At 33.6% G+C, this 26,070-nt stretch overlaps 1 pseudogene; it reads left to right on the top strand.

Annotated features, from left to right (window-relative positions):
* The window catches only part of LOC115428157 (protein lin-28 homolog A-like), a 56,456-nt pseudogene that overhangs the window by 7,785 nt on the left and 22,601 nt on the right, over nucleotides 1-26,070 (top strand).

Raw genomic sequence — 26,070 nt, 5'->3', positions numbered from 1 at the left:
AGTATTTCACATTCATCAGACATTGTATTCAAAATAGAATGTCAGTAAGGCCTCTTATCTTAAATTATCTTATCTCATCTTATCTTAAATTATTTTATCTCATCTTAAATTATCTGAAATTATTTTATCTCAACTCATCTAATCTTTTTTATCTTAAATTGTTTAACTCATCCTAAATTATGTTAAATTACTTTATCTCATCTAATCTTACCTCATCTTAAATTATCATATCTCCTCTTAAATTATCTTAAATTATTTTATCTCATCTTATCTCATGTTATCTTAGCTTATCCTCAATTATCATATCTCCTCTTAAATTATCTTAAATGATTTTTATCTCATCTCATTTCATTTCATCTCATCTTATCTTATCTTATCTTATATAATTTCAGGATCAGAATCAGAATCAGCTTTATTTGCCAAGTATGTGAACACATACAAGGAATTTAGCTTCAGTTTTTCTTGGCTCACAACGTACAATTTCAACATGAACCCAAACACACTTAAACATGAACCTAATCTAAACCAACATTTGACTAGAGACAAGGACAACAATGGGTTTAGAATAGTATAAGTTAAATATGAATAACTGGGTACATGTGTACAGAGATCAGGTCTATTCAAATATATAAAGCTAATGGTGTTCATTTTTGTCTTCTGTTAATGTAATTATACTTTTCTTTTTTCTTTTGTTCAGACAATACTGACATACAGACATACCTTGTCCGAACAAAAGAAAAAAGAAAAGCATAATTATATTAAAATATATATCTATGTGTATATTATTTACAGTGAGGGTTTATATTGTCAATATGTACACAGTGTAAATTAGTCTGTTTTATACAGAGTGCTAAACTTCTAATTTTCCCATGTTGAGGTGTGATTATGAAATGCAATAATATGATATTAACGCTCAAAGACCTAACCAGTTTTGGCGTGATACTGAAATAATTCAGTTAAAATGCAGTCTCAGCCTTTTCCAGCAGGATCACACCTGACCTGTTTGGACCTTCAGAGGCTCAATGGTCCACGTGGAAAAACCATCACATTCTGCAGCATTGATTCATCAGAAAAACCATGTAGTTCAACAAACAACAGTGGTTGGAGGTACTTGCTTCAGTGTTCAGTTTACGATAGATTTGCTGGACATGCTCAGACTTTTTCTGTTCTGATATAATAACTATTGCGTTTACTGTGAAAGTTTATGAACACCTCCATGGTCAGTACATTAAATAAAAGAAAATAACTCCTTTTTTAGCTAAAAATGTTGAGGATAACATTGAAATAAATAATAATGAATCACTTAAGATATAAAATGTAAAGAAAATTTGGACTTCTGGACAACTTTCTCACAGTAATATTTCTAAATCTTTAAGCATTAATCATTTGGTAGTCTTTACACTGTATTAATATAGAATAGAATAGAATAGAATAGAATAGAATAGAATAGAATAGAATAGGCTTTCTTGTCATTACACCAGTTGTGCAACAAAATTGCAGGTGGTCTCTGCCAGTGAGAGCAAACTTACATCTAAGTACCCGCACAATAAGATACAGACATATCTTTTTTTTTAAAAATTATAAAATATAAAAGTGTGCAATCGAAAATATGTACAAAATGGAGATATATGTATAAAAAGCTAGGATTTAAAAAATTTAAAGTAGTATAAAATAGTAGTAGTAGTAGTAGTATGTAAGCAGACATGTACCAGTGTAAGTGGTGTGTATATGTGTATTTGTATATGTGGATATGACATGAGCGTCAGTTTTTGGGGTTTTTTAACCCATAAAGACCCAGTGTGACATTTGTGTCAGTTCCCAAATGATTTTTTCTTTCTATTTAACCTTTTATTAAGTAATTTATCACCATTTACTGTAATATTACCCTCTGTATTTTGCATTTTTTCTGTCAAAATCAAGTATTTTCTTATATTTAATTTCCTGATCATGTAGATGTTCATAAAAGCTCAGATTAAAGTTGAGGGTTTTTATAGCAGAAACAGAAACTGAAGTAAAACTGACTCTTTAAGCAAATCTATCAATAACTGAACATAAATCTAGTGTTTCCATCCACTGTCATAGATAGATAGATAGATAGATAGATAGATAGATAGATAGATAGATAGATAGATAGATAGATAGATAGATAGATAGATAGATAGATAGATAGATAGATAGATAGATAGATAGATAGATACTTTATTAATCCTGAGGGAAATTCCAGTATTCAGCAGCTTTACATACAGCACAAGAAGACAAAAACCAAACAAACAGACCCAAACACAACACAACAGTGGGTTAGTAATCAGGTTGACATTAAGGTTAGTATATATACTCTAAAAGACACTTGCTAAAGAAGTAAATGATCCAACTCCATGGGTTTTACTGGTGAATCAGTGTTGTTAAAGATGACAATGTTTGGGTCTTTATGGGTTCAAAAAATATTTTAATTCTTGTCTGCACTTTTTCACACTGTAAAAAAAATCCTGTTGTTTTTACGGGGAAAAAAACTGACAGCTGTGGTTTCCAGAACAATGCTGTAAAAAACACATAAAAAAAAAAACCAACATATTTATGGACTAACATGTAGATTTAACATTTTAAACATGTAGATTTAACTGGTAAATGGTCTGCACTTATTTAGCACATTTTCTACACCTTCATGGTGTCCAAAACCACCAGGTCCAACTGGGAGTAATTTAGGGTTCAGTGTCTTCCATGGACACTTGGACAGTCTGAGCCAGGATTTGAACCACCAACCCTGTGGTTATTGGACGAGCTGCTCTACCAACTCTACCAACCCATTCATTTACAAATTTAAAATGTTAAATTGTTCAATGTTTACTTTTTTATAACTTTTTATTTAAAAAAACAAAAAACAAAAAACAAATATACCGTTATTTCAACTGTATGGTCTTGCAGTTTAAACAGCACCACATTCTTTTTCAATTTACAGTTTTATTTTCTAAAAACAATAGAATGCATCATTTCTACATACAAATCTGGTTTTGTTCACGTACTCTTCCTGTAAAAACTACAGCTATATTTGATTTAATAGTCAACCCAAAAATCTTTTCAAATAAACAACTTTTTTTATGTTGCAATTTTACAACTTTTTGCTGTTAATTCTACCGTCGTTTTTTTACAGTGCACTTTTGCTGCACTACAGAAGTTGAATCAATACTTTGGTTTCTTATTTTACGCATATCTGAATAGACTTTATTTGCCATTTGCACAGATACATAACACTATATCCACATTGGAATTCTTGTGCATTTCCCTGAGTCAGAAACGGGAGCTTGGAAAAAAAGTAAAGATATAACAAAAAACAGACAAATACAAAACATAAAACACAGCTAAAACATACAAGAAAACAGTTATTGCACATGCAGCTCAGATTCACATTTGTAAAAATAGAGTATTATATAAAAAGAGGTAATAGTAATGATTACACTGGTCAACAACAAAACTATTGTTTAAGTTTTTTGAGCTGATTTAGGATCATTTTGGTGTGCTGAATCCAAAAATCACATTAATTTTGCTCAATCAGGTCAACTTTCTGAACTATGCTACATATTGGCTTTTGAACATTTTTGCTTACATTTATGGGCATTTTCACATCATATGATACAAAATTCTTTCATATTTCTTGCAATAAACAAGTTCTGAAGATTTTACTTTTGCCAATTTATGATTAATGTTTTTTTTTGTTTTTTTTTAATATTACAGGTGAATGAAATGGCTTCGACTAGAAGATGTTGCAAAAATAAGCCTGATGTATTGTGCTACATCTGCGGTGAATATACCATTGTACCTAACAGGAATCAAGTCACAAGTTTCATAAAGTGTGCTTGTGAAAATGATTTTTTTTTTCTCTTAAAACCTATTTTGGGTGAGAACTATATAAAAAATCAACTGATAAAGTCACAAAAATGTAATCTATTTTGGGAGAAGATCAAATTTTTCAAAAATCAAATTAGCAAAAAAACCTGACCTGATTGAGAAAAACAGATGTCATTTTTGGATTTAGCGGTGCAAAAATGGTTCTGATTCAGCTGAAAAAACCTAGACAACTTGCAAAAAACATTTTTTTTGTAACCCAGTGTAATAAGAGTCCTGAGAGGTAACAAACAAGTTATTGGAAATTATCTGGAACATCTGCTGGAGTATAGGATCTGTGGACATTTGCCTGCTCTGTTGTGGACTCAAAAAAAAAAAAAAAAAAAAACAGTAGCTGCTGAAGGTCGTGCAGCTGCCCCCTTTTTTTTTTTTTGTTTTGTTTTGTTTTGTGTGCATGTGGTGGAGGGTGGGTGTAGGTGTGGGTGTGGGTGTGGGTTGGTTGGAGTGGGCGGGGTGATGAGCGGATCCCTGTGGGCCCTTTGGGTGCACCGCTCCCATTGGCCCACTCACTTATTGTTTTGGCTCCCTATCATATTAGCCATGTGTGATTTATCTGAAATTGGAAATCACGTGGACTTGACCGAAAAGGTGCTGTTATGTTAGAGTGGGGTTTTTTTTATCAAAGCAGAGTGTGGGGGGGGCGTGGGGGTCAGAGAGCAGGAAAACGCACAGAAGGATTTTTACGCACACACGGAGAGACGGGAGTGCGCGGATGTGGAGCATGTACTGAAGCCGTTTCATGGTGTTTTCTGTCGGGCTGGAGCTGTTTGTGCAGGAGGAGGAGGCTGCCGAGAGCTCCCACCATGGCAGAAGGTATGAAGACTCTGAAAATATACTGTCTTTACTTTTGTTGTGATTAAAGAATGCGTCTGGAGCTGCTGCTGCTGTGGCTGAGTGCGCATTAGAGAAGAGGACTGAGGCTTTGTGCGCGTTTACCCTTTCATGCACAAATTATGAGAACCTTGATCAAAAAAATTTTTCTGAGTGTTTTTATTCGTCTTTAGCCATGAAAAATACAATGCAACTGAAAAATTTCTTCTGAAAAATAAATAAATAAATAAATACAAGTAATTTTTTTTTAAAAATTCAAAAATACATTTAAAAAAAAAACAATGAAAAAAAAAATTATGAACCTATTTTTCATGAAGCTGTAAAAATGTCCACTCAGTTTAATTTTTCACGCACAGAAAAATGTATTTACTGATAAATTGTGTGAAAACTATGGGGAGGGCTTGTGATTCTGGGGGTTTATGCTCAGGAGAGAACTACATAATGTTACCAATTCATGTCAGAAAAGATATGGAGTGTCTTAAAACTTTAATAAAGATATGTGTAAAAAAAAAAAAAAAAAAGAACAACAAAACCCATGAATATACAAGAGAACAGCTGGAGAAGAACTGTCCACTGGAGTGACCACTATGCATGAAAGGGTTAAAGCTGAACTGAACACTACAATGAGCTCTGTTTTCATCCACAAGGAGGAAAAACACCCACTGTGGATTAGAAATAGGCGAGAAGAAGAGGAAATAGTGAAAGTTTGTGTTATTTATACTAGTGATGGGACTTTTGGCTTTTTGAAGGGAGCCGTTCCAAAGATTGGCTCTTTTATGTTTTTTACATTATTTTGAAACACCAATTTTTTAATGACTAAATAGGCTACATGTGATGATTGACATTCCATTTTAAAGGTGTTTAATTGGCGTGGCAGTAAATATTATCTTACTGTAAAAAAATGTGTGGGCTAAATACATGATATGAGAGGTAACATTAGGCAAATGCTGGAATTGGACCAAAAACATCAAGGTATATTATGTGGACTAGTCTGTAGCTTAAAAATGAAGAAGAAAATAAAACATATTCTTATGAAATAACATTTGATTCTCCTCAAAACAAGAACAATAAATGTGTGTAAACATATGGAAAAAATTGCACAAAACACAACAGTGATTAATCACTGTAATTACTTAACCCTTTCATGCATGAATTATGAAAACCTTAATCAAGATTTTTTTCCTGAGTGTTTTTATTCCTCTTTAGGCATGAAAAAAAAACAAAAAAACAATGCAACTGAATTTTCTTTATGAACCTTACCCTTATGAACCTTAGTTACAGAACTGTCCACTCAGCTGGACATCATATGTTTAATCTTAGAAGCAAAGAAACATGTATTTACTGATATACTTTGTGAAAACTATGAAATAAAAACATTTTTAATGCTGCTAATCTGATGTTTTGTCACATTTTAACATACTATAATACTAGTTATTACTCACTTCATGGAGATAATATGCAAAAAAAGATAACTTTGTTTAAAAAACAAAAAAACAAAAAAACTGTTAATTACAGTCTAATAACAACTAGCATTTTCTTTACACTCAAACATGTTACTGCAGATCAGGTTTATCAATAACAGCAAAGTTACAGTAATGGTATGAATTGCAGTGTATTATGGGATGATCCTAAGTGTCCACTGTGTTGGTTGATATGGAACTAAAACAACAAAACACATGAATATACAAGAGAACACGTTTAAACAGCTGTCCACTGTAGTGACCACTATGCATGAAAGGGTTAAATACCTGAACTATAGTGCAATTCTTAGAACAAGAACAGTATGTTGGTAAATTGACAGGCAATCGGGCACTCCCTCCTTTAGAAAAAAAAAAAAAAAAAGAACGGCTCTTTGGCTCTTTACAAAGACTCGGTTCCCATCGTTCATTTCAAAGAGCTGTTCAAAAGATTCGATTCGTTTGTGAATGTCACATCACTAATTTATACTGAGTTTGAGGGAAAAACTATAGAAACGCTCGCTTTTGACAGAAGGATGTCTAGAAACACAGCTATTTTCCATCCTTTTATTTCACACTCTTTTATTATACAACTCACTGGCAGTTAGGGGTGTTAGAAAATATCAGTTCTGCAATATATCACGATATTTCATTTCACAATACTGTATTGATATTAACCCTTTCATGCATAGTGGTCACTCCAGTGGACAGTTCTTCTCCAGCTGTTCTCTTGTATATTCATGGTTTTGTTTTAGTTCCATATCAGCCAACACAGTGGACACTTATGCATCATCTCATACACTGACATTCATACCATTACTGTAATTTTGCTGTTCTTGATAAACCTGATCTGCACTAACATGTTTGAGTGTAAATCAATTGTTAATGGTTATTAGACTGTAATTAACAGGGTATTTTTTTTAAACAATTTATTTATATTTTTTGGCTTATCTGAGTAATAACTAGAGACCAAGGAAAGGAAAAGTTTTGGCTTTTTTACATTTAATAATTGTCTTGATTGGAAACAGCATGATATAACAGTTTTTTCAGATAGATTTTTTTTTTTAAATTATGGAATGTCCTTTGCAGTGGACAGCTTTTTTTTTTTTTTTTTTTTTTTTAAAGCTGTAAAACTCTTGTCTCCTACAGAGGACAAAAATGCATTGCTGGGTCTCAGGAGGTTCTAGAATGTTAAAATGTGAGAACAGATTAACAGTGTTAAAAAAAAAAGTATTACATAGTTTTCACACAGTATGTCAGTAAATGCATGGTGTCCAGCATTTTGTAACCCCATGAAAAATAGGTTCATAAAAAAAAAAAAAAAAAAAAAAAAAAAAAAAATCACATTGCTTTTTTCATGCCTAAAGAGGAATAAAAACACTCAGGGAAAAAAAAAAAATCTTGATTAAGGTTCTCATAATTCATGCATGAAAGGGTTAATGTAGAAATCCAAACTGTATCTATGTATATATCATGTTCTGCTAAATGGACGAATAATTTACTGCTATTACTACTAAGGTCAGTGTATTGGATGGTGCATAAGCGTCCACTGTGTTGGCTGATATGGAACTAAAACAACTAAAGCCATGAATATACAAGAGAACAGCAGGAGAATAACTGTCCACTGGAGTGACCACTATGCATGAAAGGGTTAAAAAGTACTGTATCGATATTTTCATGTATTTATTCAAATGCAGATATGACGGAGGTTCATTTTTGCTTTTTGGTTTTCTTTATTGTTTATATCTTATTTATAATTATTTAACACTGCTTTATTAAATAATGGTTATTTCAAGCATCCTAAAAGCACTTTTTACTGTCTGAGAGGCAGATGTTAGTTCCTTGGTTGGGACAAAAATAACGTTCTGATGTTAGTTCTGAACTAATAGAATATGAACATTTGAACAGGATCTTAAACTGTAATGTCTGTAAAATATAATTTACGTTTGAACACAGGAACGTTTTGGGATATAGCATTAGATCCTGTTGTGATAAAAAGAAAAAAAAAAAAGTGTTTAGTATTTGTGCATGTTGCTGGTGTAATTCAATTCTTCCAGGAAATAATCATTTTTAAAAAAAGAAACAAACCAAAAAATTGCCTTTTTAACAGTATTATGATATATTGTGATATATCGTATCGTGATCCTAGTATTGTGATTTGTTTGGTATCGCCAGATTCTTGCCAATACACAGCCCTACTGGCAGTATGGATACACACAAATGACAGACAAGTTTTGTTTGTTTTTTTTTTTAAATTCCTTTACCCTTCTTTTACCTCAATTTTAGAGAGAAATGCACAGCACAAAGCCCCCTCCCCCCTCATGGTGCATCCACTAAACCATAATTTAATATATTTTTCTATACTTTTCTAATTCTGTAAGAATAAACCACTGCTTTGGGACTGTTTATTAGACATCCTGTGATTTTTATGCAGAAATTCAACATTACAGCCCTGTAATGTTAACATTTTGTGTGTCTTTTGCCAGACTTTTTCCATGCATTTTACTCTATTACTATTTTTTGTCACATTCATGACAATTATTGACGTTTCACTTCTGCGTTACAGCAGAATAAGAATTATTTCCAAAGTTCCAGATCACAGCCTTAGCAGAAAAAATGAAATCATGAGACAAAAGAGAGAAGTAAAGGAGTAAAGAATGTCATTAGTGTGATTTTTATGCAAAAATGGGAGATTTTTATCACACACCAGTGAAATAGTTTATCGATATTATAATACTGAATTTGTGCTTTGACTTGCATGTGATTTGCATATGTGATTATACTGTATGTGTAATATTATACATGTGTTTGACCTCAAAATGCAGCATTTGATGTGGAAACATACATTTCTGTGGTGGTTGGAATTCTATAAACTAAATCAAATAACAAGTTAACCAAATAACACACTTCTTTTAACTGCAAAATATCATTATCCCAGCTTTAGCTACTTAAACCAATGTGAAAAGAAGAACAAGAACCATACATTCAGTCAAACTATCATCTTGTATCTTTTCAGTTGCTGCAAACTATGATTACTGACAGTTTTTAGCAGCAGCTGTAGAAGTCCGTTCAGTCTGATATAATCTCTTGCAGGTTTGTCATAGGATAGCATGATTTGTTAAGTCACAGCAACCCTGATCTATGACCTTTGGCCACCACAATCTAATAAATCCATCCAAGAGTCCAAATGAACATTTGTGCTAAAATTGAGGTCATTTTGTCCAACCTGAGAATCAAAATGAGACCTGATCGACTTGTGAAAAAAGACACATTACAAAGAAAACAAACTGAATATGGCTCATTTTTTTGTGGGATATTTTGGATGCACAATTAAATTCTATATTTCGGGTTAAATGTCATCCTCACATATTTTGTCTTTGTTTTATAGCGTTTTATTTCAGCAAAAACAGAAGATTTTATGTTGTCAGAAATCAGACTTCAGACTTGAAAGCAATAATGATGTAACATATTAATATTTTATGTTTCTCATAACATTTTGACCTGTTATTTCCAATCCACTTTCATCATATTTCACTTATTAAATAAATGATGACATTATGGCTCCTGAACCTTTAACATGATGCCTAATTCTGAAGAGGACGTGAAGTGAAGCTCTGTAGAAAAGGCAAATCAAAGAAATGGAAATAAAAGGCTGCGTTCAGGGACAGCACATGGAAATGAGCTGCAGCTAAATCTGTTTCTGTGCATCTCTTCTCCTATGAGATTTATGGTTTTATATTCAGTATCTGACAAAGAAACCAACTAAACTAATCTATGAAAAAGAAACTGTGGTTATTATATCATCACAGTCCACTGTCTGCTCTTCAGAGTCATATTGGAACATTTGAAACTGTAATTCACTCCGTTTTTTCTTTTTTTTTTTTTTCCTTTTCAGGATGTGGCTGGTAGGTAATTGAGTATCTGAAGTATTTTCCTATTACACTATAAAAAGTGAGACTAGGTTGAATAAACACTTAGTAAATGCATGTATTTATTATTAAAAATGGGCTGGAATTGTATTCAGATATAAACATATTTCATTGCTCACTGATTACATGTTGAACAATTTCAGTAGAAAAAAGTAAATATATAACATTAGGCAGATTTTAATATTGAAAATGTAAAGGAATTCCTTCATTATGTTATTTAAAATAATAAATGTTGGTCATAATTTGCTTCATAATACATCATAAGTCAATATGAACTTTGGTTCTACATTTATTTTTGTTGTATATACTGGTTTCTATGCATGAAATCCATTTAGTAAGAGATGTTTTCACTATTTATGTGAGAAATACGTGGAAATAAATCATTTGTGGCTGTAAATTGCCACTCAGTGTTAGTATAGATAGACAGACAGACAGACAGACAGACAGACAGACAGACAGACAGACAGACAGATAGATAGATAGATAGATAGATAGATAGATAGATAGATAGATAGATAGATAGATAGATAGATAGATAGATAGATAGATAGATAGATAGATAGATAGATAGACAATTTATTATTTAGTAAAAATGTGCCAAATCTGAACCTACTTTTCCCGTGAAATTAAGATTTAACTTTATTAAACGTTTAGGCTACATTTTGATTAAATTTCCATTTTAACCCTTTCATGCATGAATTATGAGAACCATTATCAAGATTTTTTTTTTCCTGAGTGTTTTTATTCCTCTTTAGGCGTGGAAAAAAAGTGATTGAATTTTTTATTAACTTATTTTTCATGGAGTTCCAAAAATGTCCACTCAGGTGGACATCATGCATTTAATTTTAGAAGCAAAGAAACATGAATTTATTGATATACTGTGTGAGAACTATGAAATAAAAACGTTTTCAATTATGCTAATCTGATGTTTTCTCACATTTTAACATACTCTAACTCTAGTTATTACTCACTTCATGGAGATGATATGCAAAAAAAAAATCAAAAACTTAAAAAAAAAAAAAAAAAACCTGTCTAATCACAATTACCGATTTATTTATTTTTTTTACACACAACCATGTTAGTGCAGCTCACGTTCATCTAGAACAGCAAGTTACAGTAATGTATGAATTGCAGTGTATGGGATGATGCATAGGCGTCCACTGTGTTGGCTGATATGGAACTAAAACAACAAAATGCATGAAAATACAAGAGAACAGCTGGAGAATAGCTGTCCACTGTAGTGACCACTATGCATGAAAGGGTTAATTAATACTTTACAGCAGGGCTGTCAAACTCATGTTAGTTCAGGGGCCCAGTATGACCTGAAGTGGGCCGGATGATTAAAATAATAACACAATATAATATATAAATAATATCAATTCCAAAATTTGTATGTCTAATTTCAATGTTTTAGAGTGAAAAAAGTAAAATTACTGTATACTATCAAAATTTTTATACCTACAAAGTATCCTTTAAAAAATGTGGAAAAACATGAACAACAACGACCAAAATGATTTTTTTTTTTAAAGCGCAATTTTAACAATTTATGCCATTATTTAATGATAATGGATTGGATTTATATAGCGCTTTTCTAGACACCCAAAGCGCTTTACATTATTAACCCATTATTCATTCGCTCTCACATTCCCCCTCTGGTGGTGGTAAACTACATTTGTAGCCACAGTTGCCCTGGGACAGACTGACAGAAGTAAGGCTGCCAATTTGCACCTACAGCCCCTGCGACCACCACCAAACATTCATACACCAGTGTGGGTGGTACTGGAGGTAGGGAGGGTGAAGTGTCTTGCCCAAGGACACAACAGACTGACTAGGACAGAGCGGGATTCGAACCGCCAACCCTTCAGTTATTGGACGACCCGCTCTACCACCTGAGCCACAGCCGCCCCGCATTATTTGGCCTCAGCTTCTCATTTTCACATGTTCATTACAACTTACAGATCCCAGTGGATCTACAAATACACAAAACGTTTAATAACAGACAGAATATTGGTACAGTTACTCTGAATTCTCTTAAGACATTTCAGGTTGTTCATATTTGTTCAGGTTTTTCACATTTTTTTGTAAACGGCTAGTCTGTACATGTTAACATTTTTGTGTCATTTTTTTTTTTACACTAAAACAAAGAGAAAAATTTGTAGTTTTCATTATTTATAGTTTATTATGATAGTATTTTTTTGGTCTGACCCACTTTAGATGGAACTGACCTAAAATGATTTTGACATCCTTGATTGTTAACCCTTTCATGCATGAATTATGAGAATCTCAATCAAGATTTTTTTCCTGAGTTTTTATTCATGTTCAGGCATGGAAAAAAAAAAAAAATGATAGATTTTTTTATGAACCTATATTTCACGGAGTTACAAAAATATCCACTCAGCTGGACACCATGCATTTCATTTTAGAAGCAAAGAAACATGTATTTACTGATATACAGTGAGAAAACAAAGAAATAAAAACACTTTTAATGCTGCTAATCTGACGTTTTCTCACATTTTAGCATACCTGCATGGAGATAATATACAAAAAAAAAAAAACTTTTTGTTTAAAAAAAAAAAAAAACAGAAAACAAAACTGTTAATTACAGTCTAATAACAATTGCCAATTTTTTTATTTTTTTTTTACACTCAAACATGTTAGTGCAGATCAGCTTTATCTAGAACAGCAAAGTTACAGTAATGGTATGAATGTCACTGTATGGGATGATGCATTTTTTTTGTCTTATCTGAGTAATAACTAGAGACCCAGGAAAAGAAAAGTTTTGGCTTTTTTACGTTAAATAGTTGTCTTGATTGGAAACAGCGTGATACAACAGTTTTTTCAGCTAGATTTTTTTTAAATTATGGAATGTCCTTTGCAGTGGACAGCTTTTTTTTTTTTTTTTTTTTTTTTTTATAAAGCTGTAAAACTCTTGTCTCCTACAGAGGACAAAAATGCATTGCTGGCTCTCAGGAGGTTCTAGAATGTTAAAATGTGAGAACAGATTAACAGCATTAAAAAAATTGTATTTCATAGTTTTCACACAGTATGTCAGTAAATGCATGGTGTCCAGCATTTTGTAACCCCATGAAAAATAAGTTAAAAAAAAATCACATTGCTTTTTTCATGCCTAAAGAGGAATAAAATATAAACACTCAGGAAAAAAAAAGTCTTGATTAAGGTTTACATAATTCATGCATGAAAGGGTTAATATAGAAATCCAAACTGTATCTATGTATATATCATGTTCTGCTAAATGGACGAATAATTTACTACTACCACTACTAATGTCAGTGTGTTGGATGGTGTATAAGTATCCACTGTGTTGGCTGATATGGAACTAAAACAACTAAACCCATGAATATACAAGAGAACAGCTGGAGAAGAACTGTCCACTAAAGTGACCACCATGCATGAAAGGGTTAATATCTTCAGCGTAATTTTTGCATTTCACTAATTCATGCCACGGGCTGGACTGGACCCTTTGGCGGGCCGGTTTTGGCCCCCGGGCCGCATGTTTGACACCTCTGTTTTACAGTTATAAATCAATATGCAATTATACTAGTGATACTTTTCTGGCATATTTTGAAGTCCATGTTTTAAGTCAGGGGTGTCAAACTCATTTTGGTTCAGTTCCATATTTAGCCCAATTTGATCTCAAGCGGGCCGGACCAGTAAAATAATGACTTAATAACCTGTAAATAATGACAAATCCAAGTTTTTCTTTTTGTTTTAGCACAAAAAAAAAAACCCCAATTAAATTATGAAAATATTTACATTTGACAAAAAAGATGTGAATAACCTGAAAAAAAAAGAAATTTCATAAGACAAATTAGTGCAATTTGAACAATATTATGCCTCGACTTATTATTTATACGTATACACTACATACAATATTACATAAATATTTGGTAACAGGCGAAATATTGTTACAATTTTGGAGTTTGGAACTAAAATTTGAACAATTTTACGATATTATATTACAATATTACATCTCTTATCATTATTAACACAACTACAGATCACAGTGGATCCATAAATGCACTAAACATTTAGTAACAGGCCAAATATTGATAAAAATGCACATTTCGGGTTGTTCATCTTTGTTTTTACCTCTGCCAAGGAGGTTATGTTTTTGCCAGGGTTTGTTTGTCTGTCTGTTTGTTTGTCTGTCCGTTAGTGTGCAACATAACTCAAAAAGTTATGGACAGATTTTGATGAAATTTTCAGGGTTTGTTGGAAATGGGATAAGGAAGAAATGATTAACTTTTGGGGGTGATCTGGAAGAAATCCTGGATTCTGGATCACTTTGAAATTTTCGTTAACATTGTGGTAAATGGGGCCAAAATGTTCATTTCCCAATATCTCGCTTAATTATTGACCAAAACTCATGAAATTTAACTCAGGAATTGACAATGAGGTCCTCTATCACATTTCAAAGGCTGATCCGGATCTGATCCAGAAGGCGGATTTTATTTTAAAAAATAAATGTAGGATTTGTATCACCGATTATGTGGGGAATTTTTGCGCTTGGCGGAGGTCTGCGCTCTCCGAGTGCTTTTCTAGTTATTTATGTATTTATTTGCATTTTATTGTGAAAGAATAGTTTTGTAATTGTAAATATTTTCACAGTGTAATGTTATTTTTTTCACTTAAATTTTTTCTTCATAATTTTGCACAAATTTTGTTGTTGTCGCTATTTATGGGTTATTGTGTTGTTATTTTTACTGTAGATCACATTGGTCTGTATGTGGAACCTGAACCAAAAGGATTTGGACAACCTGGACTGTTCAGGTTCATTTTTGTACTTTCATTCTGCAGGGCCGGAATGGAACCTTTGGCGGCCCAGATTTGGCCCCCGGGCCGCATGTTTGACACCTGTGTTTTAAGTTATTTAAACTCCATTCCTCCAGATTCCTCTGTTTTCCTTCATCACAGACCTGTTTGCGTCAGGTTCGCGTCTTTACGCACGCCGGCCTTCCTTGCGCACTCTGTGTCTGTGCGTCTGTGTGTTGTGTTATGCGTGGACCGTCATCCCGGTGTGTTGCGTGTCGTGCAGGCGGCTGTGGGCAGGCTGAGGAGGAGGACGCCGCCGTGTCCCGGGGCAGCGGCGTCTGTAAGTGGTTCAACGTCCGGATGGGCTTCGGCTTCCTGTCCATGAGCAGCCGCGACGGAGCTCCGCTGGACCCGCCGCTGGATGTGTTCGTCCACCAGGTGAGAGCGGCCCTCTGCCAGGCGTGGAAAACACGCGTGGAAACCAGGGTGGGAGATGGAATCTGAGGGCTTTTAGAGGCACTGTGGGGAAAACACGTGGCAAATGAAGCGTCCACAGTGGGATCATGAAGGAGTGGTGATGACTGAGACTAAAACTCCTCAGATTCTCTTCAAAATGTTTCATTTTTAACCCTTAACCCTTTCATGCATGATTTATGAGAACCTTTATCAAGATTTTTTTTTCCTGAGTGTTTTTATTTCTCTTTAGGCACGAACCCCCCCCCCCCCAAAAAAAAAAAAAAACAAAACAAAACAATGCGATTTAGTTTTTTTTCATCAACCTATTTTTCATGGAGTCACAAAAATGTCCACTCAGCTGGACACAGTGAGTTAAATTTTAAAGGCAAACAAACATGCATTTACTGATAAAACTATTAACTATAAACATTTTAATGCTACTAATTTGATATTTTCTCACATTTTATCATACTCTAATACTAGATATTACTTACTTCATTGAAATAATATGCAAAAAAAAATTGTTTAAAAAAAAAATAATTCCTGTTAATTACAATCTTATAATTTGCATTTTTTTTTTTACACTCAAACATGTTAGTGCAGATCAGGATTATCTAGAACAGTGAAGTTACACGAATGGTATGAATGTCAGTATATGGGATAATGCATAAGCGTCCACTGTGTTGGCTGATATGGAACTAAAACAATAAAATCCATGAATATATAAGAGAACAGCTGGAGAATAACTGTGCACTGTAGTGACCACTATGCATGAAAGGGTTAAAGCTCTAAAACTATTTTTATGATGACTTTTCTTCTACATTTAACCTTTACCAGGTGTTTTATCACCATTTATTACAGTATTATCCTCCGAATTTAGCATTTTTCAGTGAAAAGCAGGTATTTTCCTCTATTTAATTTACTGATTGTGTAGAGATTCATAAAAAGCTCAGAGTAAATCCAAAGGTTATTACGTCAGAACAGATAAAACAAAAAAAAAAAGTAATTTGCAACAAAATACATCATTAACTGAAAGCAAAACACATGTTGCAACCACTGATTTGTGCTTTATTGGGGAATCAGTTGCAGAAAATGGTGTTTCCATGTTCACTATGGAGCCTCTGAACGTCCCAGTGGGTCATATCTGATAACACTGAAAAGCTGATGAACTGCATTTTACCTGAAGTATTTCAGTGTGTTAGGATTATTACCCCATCCCCCGAAGGGGAGGCAAGGGGTACTGTTTTTGGTTCAGTTTGTTTGTTTCTTTGTTTGCATGTTAACACACTAGCAGCAGTACTATTGGTTGAATTCATACCAAATTGGGTTTATAAATTGCCAGCGACCTAGAATAGATGTGGTTACATTTTTGAAAAGTAGGTCAAAGTTCAACTTTTTTTTTAGGATTTTTCAAAATCTTTTTTTTTCTCTTATTTACTTATAATGAGCGAAATTTCAAATGTCTAAAAAATATCAAATTTGTTTCAATTTACTTGAAACTAGGCACATATATTGAGGCAATTGATATGCTGACATCAGCACATGCATAGACATGATGACATCAGCTGGATCCATGCCAAAATGAGCTACAGTACGTATGAGGGGTGGGGTTTGTTGTGCCTGAAACCACTTCTTTGTTAATTCTAATAATACAACAATTAGTGAATAATTGTTGCAGATGATGGTGCTTGCATGTTCACTACAGACCCTCTGAAAAAAATATCATGTGTGTCCAAAAAGGACTTATTTTAAAAAGCAGAGAAACTGCATTTTACCTGAATCATTTACTGTATTAATAGGTTTAGTTGTTCACAAGGTTAATGTTACCATCAGAGGTGTAGCTTTTAGTACAGTTCCAAGCCTTTTCACCAGTATTTTGTAGCTAATATGATCGGAGGTGGCAGATGTCCACCTTTGTAACTCTAGTGCACAGGTGTCAAACATGCGGCCTGGGGGCCAAAACCAGCCCGCTAAAGGTTTCAATCCGGCCCACGAGATGAATTTGCAAAATGCAAGTTAGGGCATCAAACTCAAAAATAATATCATAATAACCTATAAATAATGACAACACCATTTTTTTCTCTTTGATTTAGTGCAAAAAACATTCAATTATGAAAATGTTTATGTTAACAAACTATCCTTTAACAATAAAATGTGAATAACCTGAACAAATATGAACAACCTGAAGTGTCTGAAGTAAATTAAGTGCAATTTTAACAATATTCTGCCTGTTATTAAATGTTTCATGCCTTTGTAGATCTGATCTGTAATGCATATGTATAAAAAATGATAAGTCGAGGCATAATATTGATAAAATTGTACTTATATTTCTTAACAAATTTCATTTTTTTCAGGTTATTCACATCCTTTTTGTTTGGATAGTTTGTAAATGTAAATATTAGCATAATTGAATGTTATTTTTTGCACTAAAACAATTTGGAGTTGTCATTATTTATCGGCGTTTATGCCCACTTTAGATTAAATTGGGCTGAATGTGGCCCACGGAAGAAAATGAGTTTGTTACCCCTGTTCTAGTGCAAGGACAGATACTGACACTGATAAACACTCTGGGTAAAGTATTTAACTTCCTTACTTCACTAAAGTTGAAAAAGTACAGGCTTGGAAATGCACTTAAAAAAGTAGATAAAAAGTAGAACAGTGATATTATACGACAAAAATAAAGTACATTGTCACATATCACGGGAAGTCCTCCTAAAATGACAAAATATTAATACTTATTCTATAAACAGCTGCAGAGTGAACAGCTGAACTTCATTACACTCAGGCTATATGTATATATTTTCCTGCTGAACATTTCCATAAATAGAAAAAAGTTTAAAAAGGAAAAAAAAAGAAAAATCAAAACAAAATAAACTGTTTTGCATATTTTTGATGGTGCAGATGCGCATATGTGAATTCCTTTGAGACCTCACAGGGTTTTCATTTGTAATTAACATACCTTTGTCGTAAATTGCTGCTGATTTTCTTCTTTGATTTCACTTTTATTGCATTGAAGTCCATTTTCTTCTAACTTAAAGCTGTTTCAATAAAGTTTTCACGAGATAAAGAAACCGAAGGAACATAAAATACCTGGTGGGGGTGAAATTTCCTGGAGATCGTCACGTCTTTAAGTCTGCACACCACCATTCCTCCGCTCACTTTTCTGAACAGACAGATATTTGCTGTGGATGTTAAAAGATATCGGGGGCTTTGGGCTTCAAACATTCCTATTTATTAGAGGTTAGAGTTTAAAGCAGAGATAACAAGGCTCATTCCTCTCCCCATCCAGCCCTGCTTCCTGTTATAAAGTCATTAAAGCGTCAGGGAGCCCACCCAGACCTGAATCTCTGTCCCACATCCCATACTGAGCCTTTTGGCCTGGATGTCTTCTCAGGTTTCTCTGCTGCTGTAAATCATCTGATGAAAGAAGGAGAAGCCTTCAGTACCCACGGGGTCTGGCCTTCACTGAGGTTCAATTAAAGCAGTAAACGCTGGTTTTATCCACCAATAAAATGATTTAGTTTTGGAGTTCAATTTAAAACAAATATATTACAAATAACTGTAAAAAATAATGTAAATGGTGAAAAAGGATTAAAATTGTGGGAAAAAAAATGTGGAAGCAAAGAAAAGCAACACAAAAATTCAAATTGACAAAAATAAAGTAAATTAATAAAATGATGGAAACACATAAAAACTACAAAAAAATGATACAAAGGGATGTAGATTATTTGAAAAAGTCCAAAAATATATGTAAACAATAAATGAAAATACCAAAAAGAATGTGATTGGGGAGGTAGTTTGATGATTTAAAACAAATGTGCACATAATCTAAACAATGAAAAATGATGTAAATGCCATAAATGATAAACAATTTGTAAAAAGGCATGATTTATTTATTTTTTGGCAAAAATGCATTATTTTGAAAGAAAACCGTCAAAACATGCATTGCAGCCTGAGACTCAGATGGATAGATAGATAGATATGGTCATCGGAAAAATTATTGGACCACCCTTGTTTTCTTCCATTTCTTGTTCATTTTAATGCCTGGTACAACTAAAGGTACATTTGTTTGGACAAATATAATGATAACAACAAAAATAGCTCATAGTAGTTTAATTTCAGAGCTGATATCTATCCATTTAACATGTTTTCTTGATAAAAACCAAAATCACTTCAGTTCTTCCATCAATATCTATGTCATTGTACTGACAAAAACAGTGCTTTTAGGCATTCCATGTTTTCTTTTCTGTCTGTTTTAGTCACATGATACACACAGGAGTTAGTACTTGATTGCATAACCATTGTTTTTGATGACTTTTGATGGTCTAATAATTTTTTCCGCAGCGATAGATAGATAGATTTTTACTATTTATGTAAGAAATACATGGAAATGAATCAATTTGTGGCAGTAAATTGTTATTCCATAGACAGATAGATAGATAGATAGATAGATAGATAGATAGATAGATAGATAGATAGATAGATAGATAGATAGATAGATAGATAGATAGATAGATAGATAGATAGATAGATAGACAACATTGTTCCAAGTAAAAACAGAAATTTGTCTTTTGTCATGGTTGTAAAACAAAGTTTAAACACCACACTCAGGCATTAAAAACACTTGAACACATCAAAAACACAGCACAACTGATTAAAAACAAGTAAAACACAAAATAATTAAAAACACTTAAAACACAACATAGATAGCTCATATCATTGGACAGTATGGACACATTTCCATTATATTTTATCTATATTCTATAGTGTGGCTGTTAATAAACTTATTGGACTGGTGAAATCTAACAGTCTGCAGGAGTCGCTTCTGTTAAGGTTGATTATGCTGTTATTGGCTGAAAGTATAAACTCACTGCCTGAGGGTCAACACCTAGTAATGACCCAAATGCAGCAAAGCGAGAAGAAAATAGAAAATGCAGGCAGAGGCTGGGGTCTCTGAAGGTAAATACACCGACTAACTGACAAAGGGTCAGGGATGATGAATGAGAAGGATTATAGTTAGAGTCTATAGAGCAGGGGTGGGAAACATACGGCCTGCGGACCAAAACCGGCCTGTCACATGTTCCAGTCAGGCCTGTGGGATGGATATGAGAAATATAAAGATGAACAGTAAAGGATGTCAAACTCATTTTAACCCAATTTGATCTCTTGTGGGTCAGAACAGTAAAATAATAGTATTATAACCTGTAAATAATGTCAAGTCCGTATTTAAAGCTCCAAAATTTTAACAGTATCATGCCTGTTATTATATTTTGTGCATTTGTAAATCCACTCTTAATGCACATATATACAGTACGGTGGCCCAGAGGTGCAACAGGCCAAAAAATTATCCACTAGACGAAAAAAATTATCTACTACAAGAAAAAAAAAGAGAACAGCCTAAAAAAATTATCCACTAGATGAAAAAAATTATCTACTACAAGAAAAAAAAGAGAGCAGCCTAAAAAAATTATCCACGAGATGAAAAAAATTATCTACTACAAGAAAAAAAAAAGAGAACAGCCTAAAAAAATTATCCACCAGATGAAAAAAATTATCTACTACAAGAAAAAAAAAAGAGAAAAACAGCCCAAAAAATAGCCACTATAAGGAAAAAAAAAAGAGAACAGCCTAAAAAAATTATCCACTAGACAAAAAAATTATCTACTGCAAGAAAAAAAGAGAACAGCCTAAAAAAATTATCCACTATAAGAAAAAAAAGAGAACAGCCTAAAAAAAATTATCCACTAGATGAAAAAAAAAAATCCCCTATAAGAAAAAAAAGAGAGCAGCCAAAAAAATTATCCACTAAAAGAAAAAAAAGAGAACAGGCAAAAAAAAATTATCTACTAGCCCAAAAAATTATTCACTATAAGAAAAAAAAAAAGAACAGGTGAAAAAAATTATCTACTATGAGAAAAAAAAGAGAGCAGCCCAAAAAAATATCCACTATAAGAAAAAAAAAAACATCATTCACCTTTTCAATTACGGGGGCGCTGTTTACCCGAAAGGTGCCTTGCTTTAAAATTAAGACCACCACAAAAAATAAAAGGATAGGCTGAAAAATTTTAAGGCTTTCGGCTAATGTGGCTAATGCTAAGGAAGTACCCCACCGGAAGTGGAGGTCGTGCGCTAAAAAATAAAGTTATTTTAAAATATAGATATTTACATTAATATAGTTTGCAAAGCAGTTAAATGATTAAATACGGTTCCAGTGTCTGCTCCAGGTTAGGCATGGGCGTTAAATGGTTAAGGTTAGGGTTAGGGTATGGTTGGGGTTAGTTTTCAGTGGTAAATGGCCCTTGTGTGCACTGTGTGAAGGTTCATTGCTAAGCTAATGCTAACGCGAAAAGTTGACGGTAACTTTGTGAACTACCAGTGCGAGTAAACAATTGTGTGATTACGGTGTTGAATTGTTCAACTGCCTGACATTCAATATCATTTTTGATGAATATTCGCTACAAGAAGTTCTAAAATTATTTTATTTTGAGAGGAGGAGAAGAGGAGCTTCCTGTGGAGCTCCACTATCATGGCATCGCCCATTTGTTGAGAGACAGCGAGTGCATATTGCGGCACCTCGGCTGGTGCCGCGAGGTGCCGTGGCACCTCGGCTGGTGCCGCGACGTACCCCAGCACGGCACCGCGTACCATGGCTCGGTACCACAGCTCAGCTCGTTGCCAGGTGCCGAGGCACTGCGGTACCACGGCACACATCTTTATCTCCACAAAATGTCCTTCTTGATCTAGTGTTAGTGAAGACACTCCGTTTGAGTTGAGGAGGAGAGGTCTACCTGCAAACAAATGGGCAATGCCATGATAGTGGAGCTCCACAGGAAGCTCCTCTTCTCCTCCTCTCAAAATAAAATAACACAAAGTTACCGTCAACTTTTCGCGTTAGCATTAGCTTAGCAACGAACCTTCACACAGTGCACACAAGGGCCATTTACCACTGAAAACTAACCCCAACCATACCCTAACCCTAACCTTAACCATTTAACGCCCATGCCTAACCTTGAGCAGACACTGGAACCGTATTTAATCATTTAACTGCTTTGCAAACTATATTAATGGAAATATCTATATTTTAAAATAACTTTATTTTTTAGCGCATGACCTGCACTTCCGGTGGGGTACTTCCTTAGCATTAGTCACATTAGCCGAAAGCCTTAAAATTTTTCAGCCTATCCTTTTATTTTTTGTGGTGGTCTTAATTTTAAAGCAAGACACCTTTCGGGTAAACAGCGCCCCCGTAATTGAAAAGGTGGATGATGTTTTTTTTTCTTATAGTGGATATTTTTTTGGGCTGCTCTCTTTTTTTCTCATAGTAGATAAATTTTTTTCACCTGTTCTTTTTTTTTTTCTTATAGTGAATAATTTTTTGGGCTAGTAGATAATTTTTTTTGCCTGTTCTCTTTTTTTTCTTTTAGTGGATAATTTTTTTGGCTGGTCTCTTTTTTTTCTTATAGGGGATTTTTTTTTCATCTAGTGGATAATTTATTTTAGGCTGTTCTCTTTTTTTTTCTTACAGTGGATAATTTTTTTGGGGGCTGTTCTCTTTTTTCTTGTAGTAGATAATTTTTTTCATCTAGTGAATAATTTTTTTAGGCTGTTCTCTTTTTTTTCTTATAGTGGATAATTTTTTTTGGCTGGTCTCTTTTTTCTTATTGGGGATTTTTTTTTCATCTAGTGGATAATTTATTTTCGGCTGCTCTCTTTTTTTTCTTACAGTGGATAATTTTTTTGGGGCTGTTCTCTTTTTTTTTCTTGTAGTAGATAATTTTTTTCATCTGGTGGATAATTTTTTTAGGCTGTTCTCTTTTTTTTTCTTATAGTGGATAATTTTTTTGGGCTGTTCTCTTTTTTTTCTTGTAGTAGATAATTTTTTTCATCTAGTGGATAATTTTTTTTAGGCTGTTCTCTTTTTTTTCTTGTAGTAGATAATTTTTTTTCATGTAGTGGATAATTTTTTTTAGGCTGTTCTCTTTTTTTTCTTATAGTGGATAATTTTTTTAGGCTGTTCTCTTTTTTTTCTTGTAGTAGATAATTTTTTTCATCTAGTGGATAATTTTTTTAGGCTGTTCTCTTTTTTTTTTCTTGTAGTAGATAATTTTTTTCATCTAGTGGATAATTTTTTTAGGCTGTTCTCTTTTTTTTCTTATAGTGGATAATTTTTTTGGGCTGTTCTCTTTTTTTCTTGTAGTAGATAATTTTTTTCATCTAGTGGATAATTTTTTTAGGCTGTTCTCTTTTTTTTTCTTGTAGTAGATAATTTTTTTCGTCTAGTGGATAATTTTTTGGCCTGTTGCACCTCTGGGCCACCGTAATACAGGGTGGGGAAGCAAAATTTACAATGAACATTTAGTTGTTTTTTCTCAGCAGGCACTACGTCAATTGTTTTGAAACCAAACATATATTGATGTCATAATCATACCTAACACTATTATCCATACCTTTTCAGAAACTTTTGCCCATATGAGTAATCAGGAAAGCAAACGTCAAAGAGTGTGTGATTTGCTGAATGCACTCATCACACCAAAGGAGATTTCAAAAATAGTTGGAGTGTCCATAAAGACTGTTTATAATGGAAAGAAGAGAATGACTATGAGCAAAACTATTACGAGAAAGTCTGGAAGATACTATTAAAGAAGAATGGGAGAAGTTGTCACCCGAATATTTGAGGAACACTTACGCAAGTTTCAGGAAGCGTGTGAAGGCAGTTATTGAGAAAGAAGGAGGACACATAGAATAAAAACATTTTCTATTATGTCAATTTTCTTGTGGCAAATAAATTCTCATGACTTTCAAAAAACTAATTGGTCATACACTGTCTTTCAATCCCTGCCTCAAAATATTGTAAATTTTGCTTCCCCACTCTGTAAACTAGAAAAGCACTTGGAGAGCGCAGACCTCCGCCAAGGCAGATCAGTGGCCCCCACCCCCACCCCCCACCACCGATCACCACCAAAATTTAATCATTTGTTCCTTGTGCCAGTATCAACATTCCCTGAAATTTTCATCTAAATCTATCCATAACTTTTTGAGTTATCTTGCACACAGACAGACAGACAGACAAATCAACGCCGCCAAAAACATAACCTCCTTGGCGGAGGTAATGATAAATTGAGGCATAATAGTTTTAAATTTCCACTTATTTTTATTGGGAAATTTGAAGTTGTTCATGGTTGATCAGGTTATTCCCTTTTTTTTCTAAGGATTGTTTGCAAATATAGATATTCTTATAATTTAATTTATATTTTTTGCACTAAATCAAAAAAAAAAATTGGAGTTCTTAATATTTATAGATTATTATGCTATTATTTTACTGGTTTAGCCCGCTTGAGATTACATTGTTTTATTATAAGTGGAAAAAGACATATACTTTAGTTTAGCATTATACATTAATAAGAGGATGACCTCTTTTTTTTTTTTTTTTCAATGATATATTTTGTTATGTTTTTGCTGGCATTGGTTTGTCTGTCTGTCTGTCTGTGTGCAAGATAACTCAAAAAGTTAAGGATGGATTTAGATGAAAATTTCAGGAAATGTTGATACTGGCACAAGGAACAAATGATTACATTTTGGTAGTGATCGAGGGGTGGGGGATGATCTACCTTGGTGGAGGTCTGCGCTCTCCGAGTGCTTTTCTAGTTAGTGAGATTTTTTTTTACAGGTTATTTATACAAAATAAAACCATACAAACCATCAAATAAACAGACAAAAAGGTACATTTAAAATCAATGCTTGAATCCATGAGAGTCCTTCTGGATGTTGAATAGTATTGTCAGAATACAGCATATGATTGTGGATGTGTACAGGGAATAGTTATAGTGTCCCAGATACCCACAACAGATAAGTCAAATCTTTGTTCTTCATATAATTAATGAAACGGCTCCACACTTTTTCAAACATGTCTTGTTTGTCTTTTGAAGTGTATGTAGGATGAGCTCTTTTAGTGACAGGTGAGTTACATCACAGTGGGTGCATCCACTTTTTTCTACTGTGTAAATGCTAAAGACACATTGTCATAGCTTCAGTTTATCTCTGTCCTTTCACTTTTACCATTGTGGCTCTGGATGTACTGTTAGAATAAGGATGAATATTTCCGTCATGCAGAGGCAGGATTGTCATTCTCCTTCCTTCTTCTATCTGTGTGTTATCACTGTAAAAGTCTGCCTAGCTACGTTAAAGAACAACAACCTTGGTGATGCGACATCACCCTAAAAAAGCCAAGTTTTGACAGACACACTTCTTTGTTTACTTTTGTAGGATCAGAGTTTAACCCATAAGGACCCAACACTACTTTTGTGGCAGCTCCCAAATGACTAACGTTTTTTAAGTGATTTATCACCATTTATTGTAATATTGTCTTCTTCATTTTGCATTTTTCAGTGGAATCCATGTATTTTTCTATATTTAATTCACTGATCATGTACAGGGGTTGGACAAAATAATGGAAACACCTTAAAAAATCAACAAAATATAATTTAATATGGTGTAGGTCCGCCTTTTGCGGCAATTACAGCCTCAATTCTCCGAGGTATTGATTCATACAACTTGTGAATTGTTTCCAAAGGAATTTTAAGCCATTCTTCAGTTAGAATACCCTCCAACTCTTTTAGAGACGATGGCGGTGGAAATCGACGTCTTACTTGAATCTCTAAAACTGACCATAAATGCTCAATAATGTTGAGGTCTGGGGACTGTGCCGGCCATACGAGATGCTCAAC

The sequence above is a fragment of the Sphaeramia orbicularis genome, chromosome 11 (genome assembly GCF_902148855.1).
Source record: "Sphaeramia orbicularis chromosome 11, fSphaOr1.1, whole genome shotgun sequence".
In the NCBI taxonomy this organism is placed as follows: Eukaryota; Metazoa; Chordata; class Actinopteri; order Kurtiformes; family Apogonidae; genus Sphaeramia; species Sphaeramia orbicularis.
Note: the sequence above shows the minus strand (reverse complement) of the source record. Positions and strands in the feature narration are given on the sequence as shown.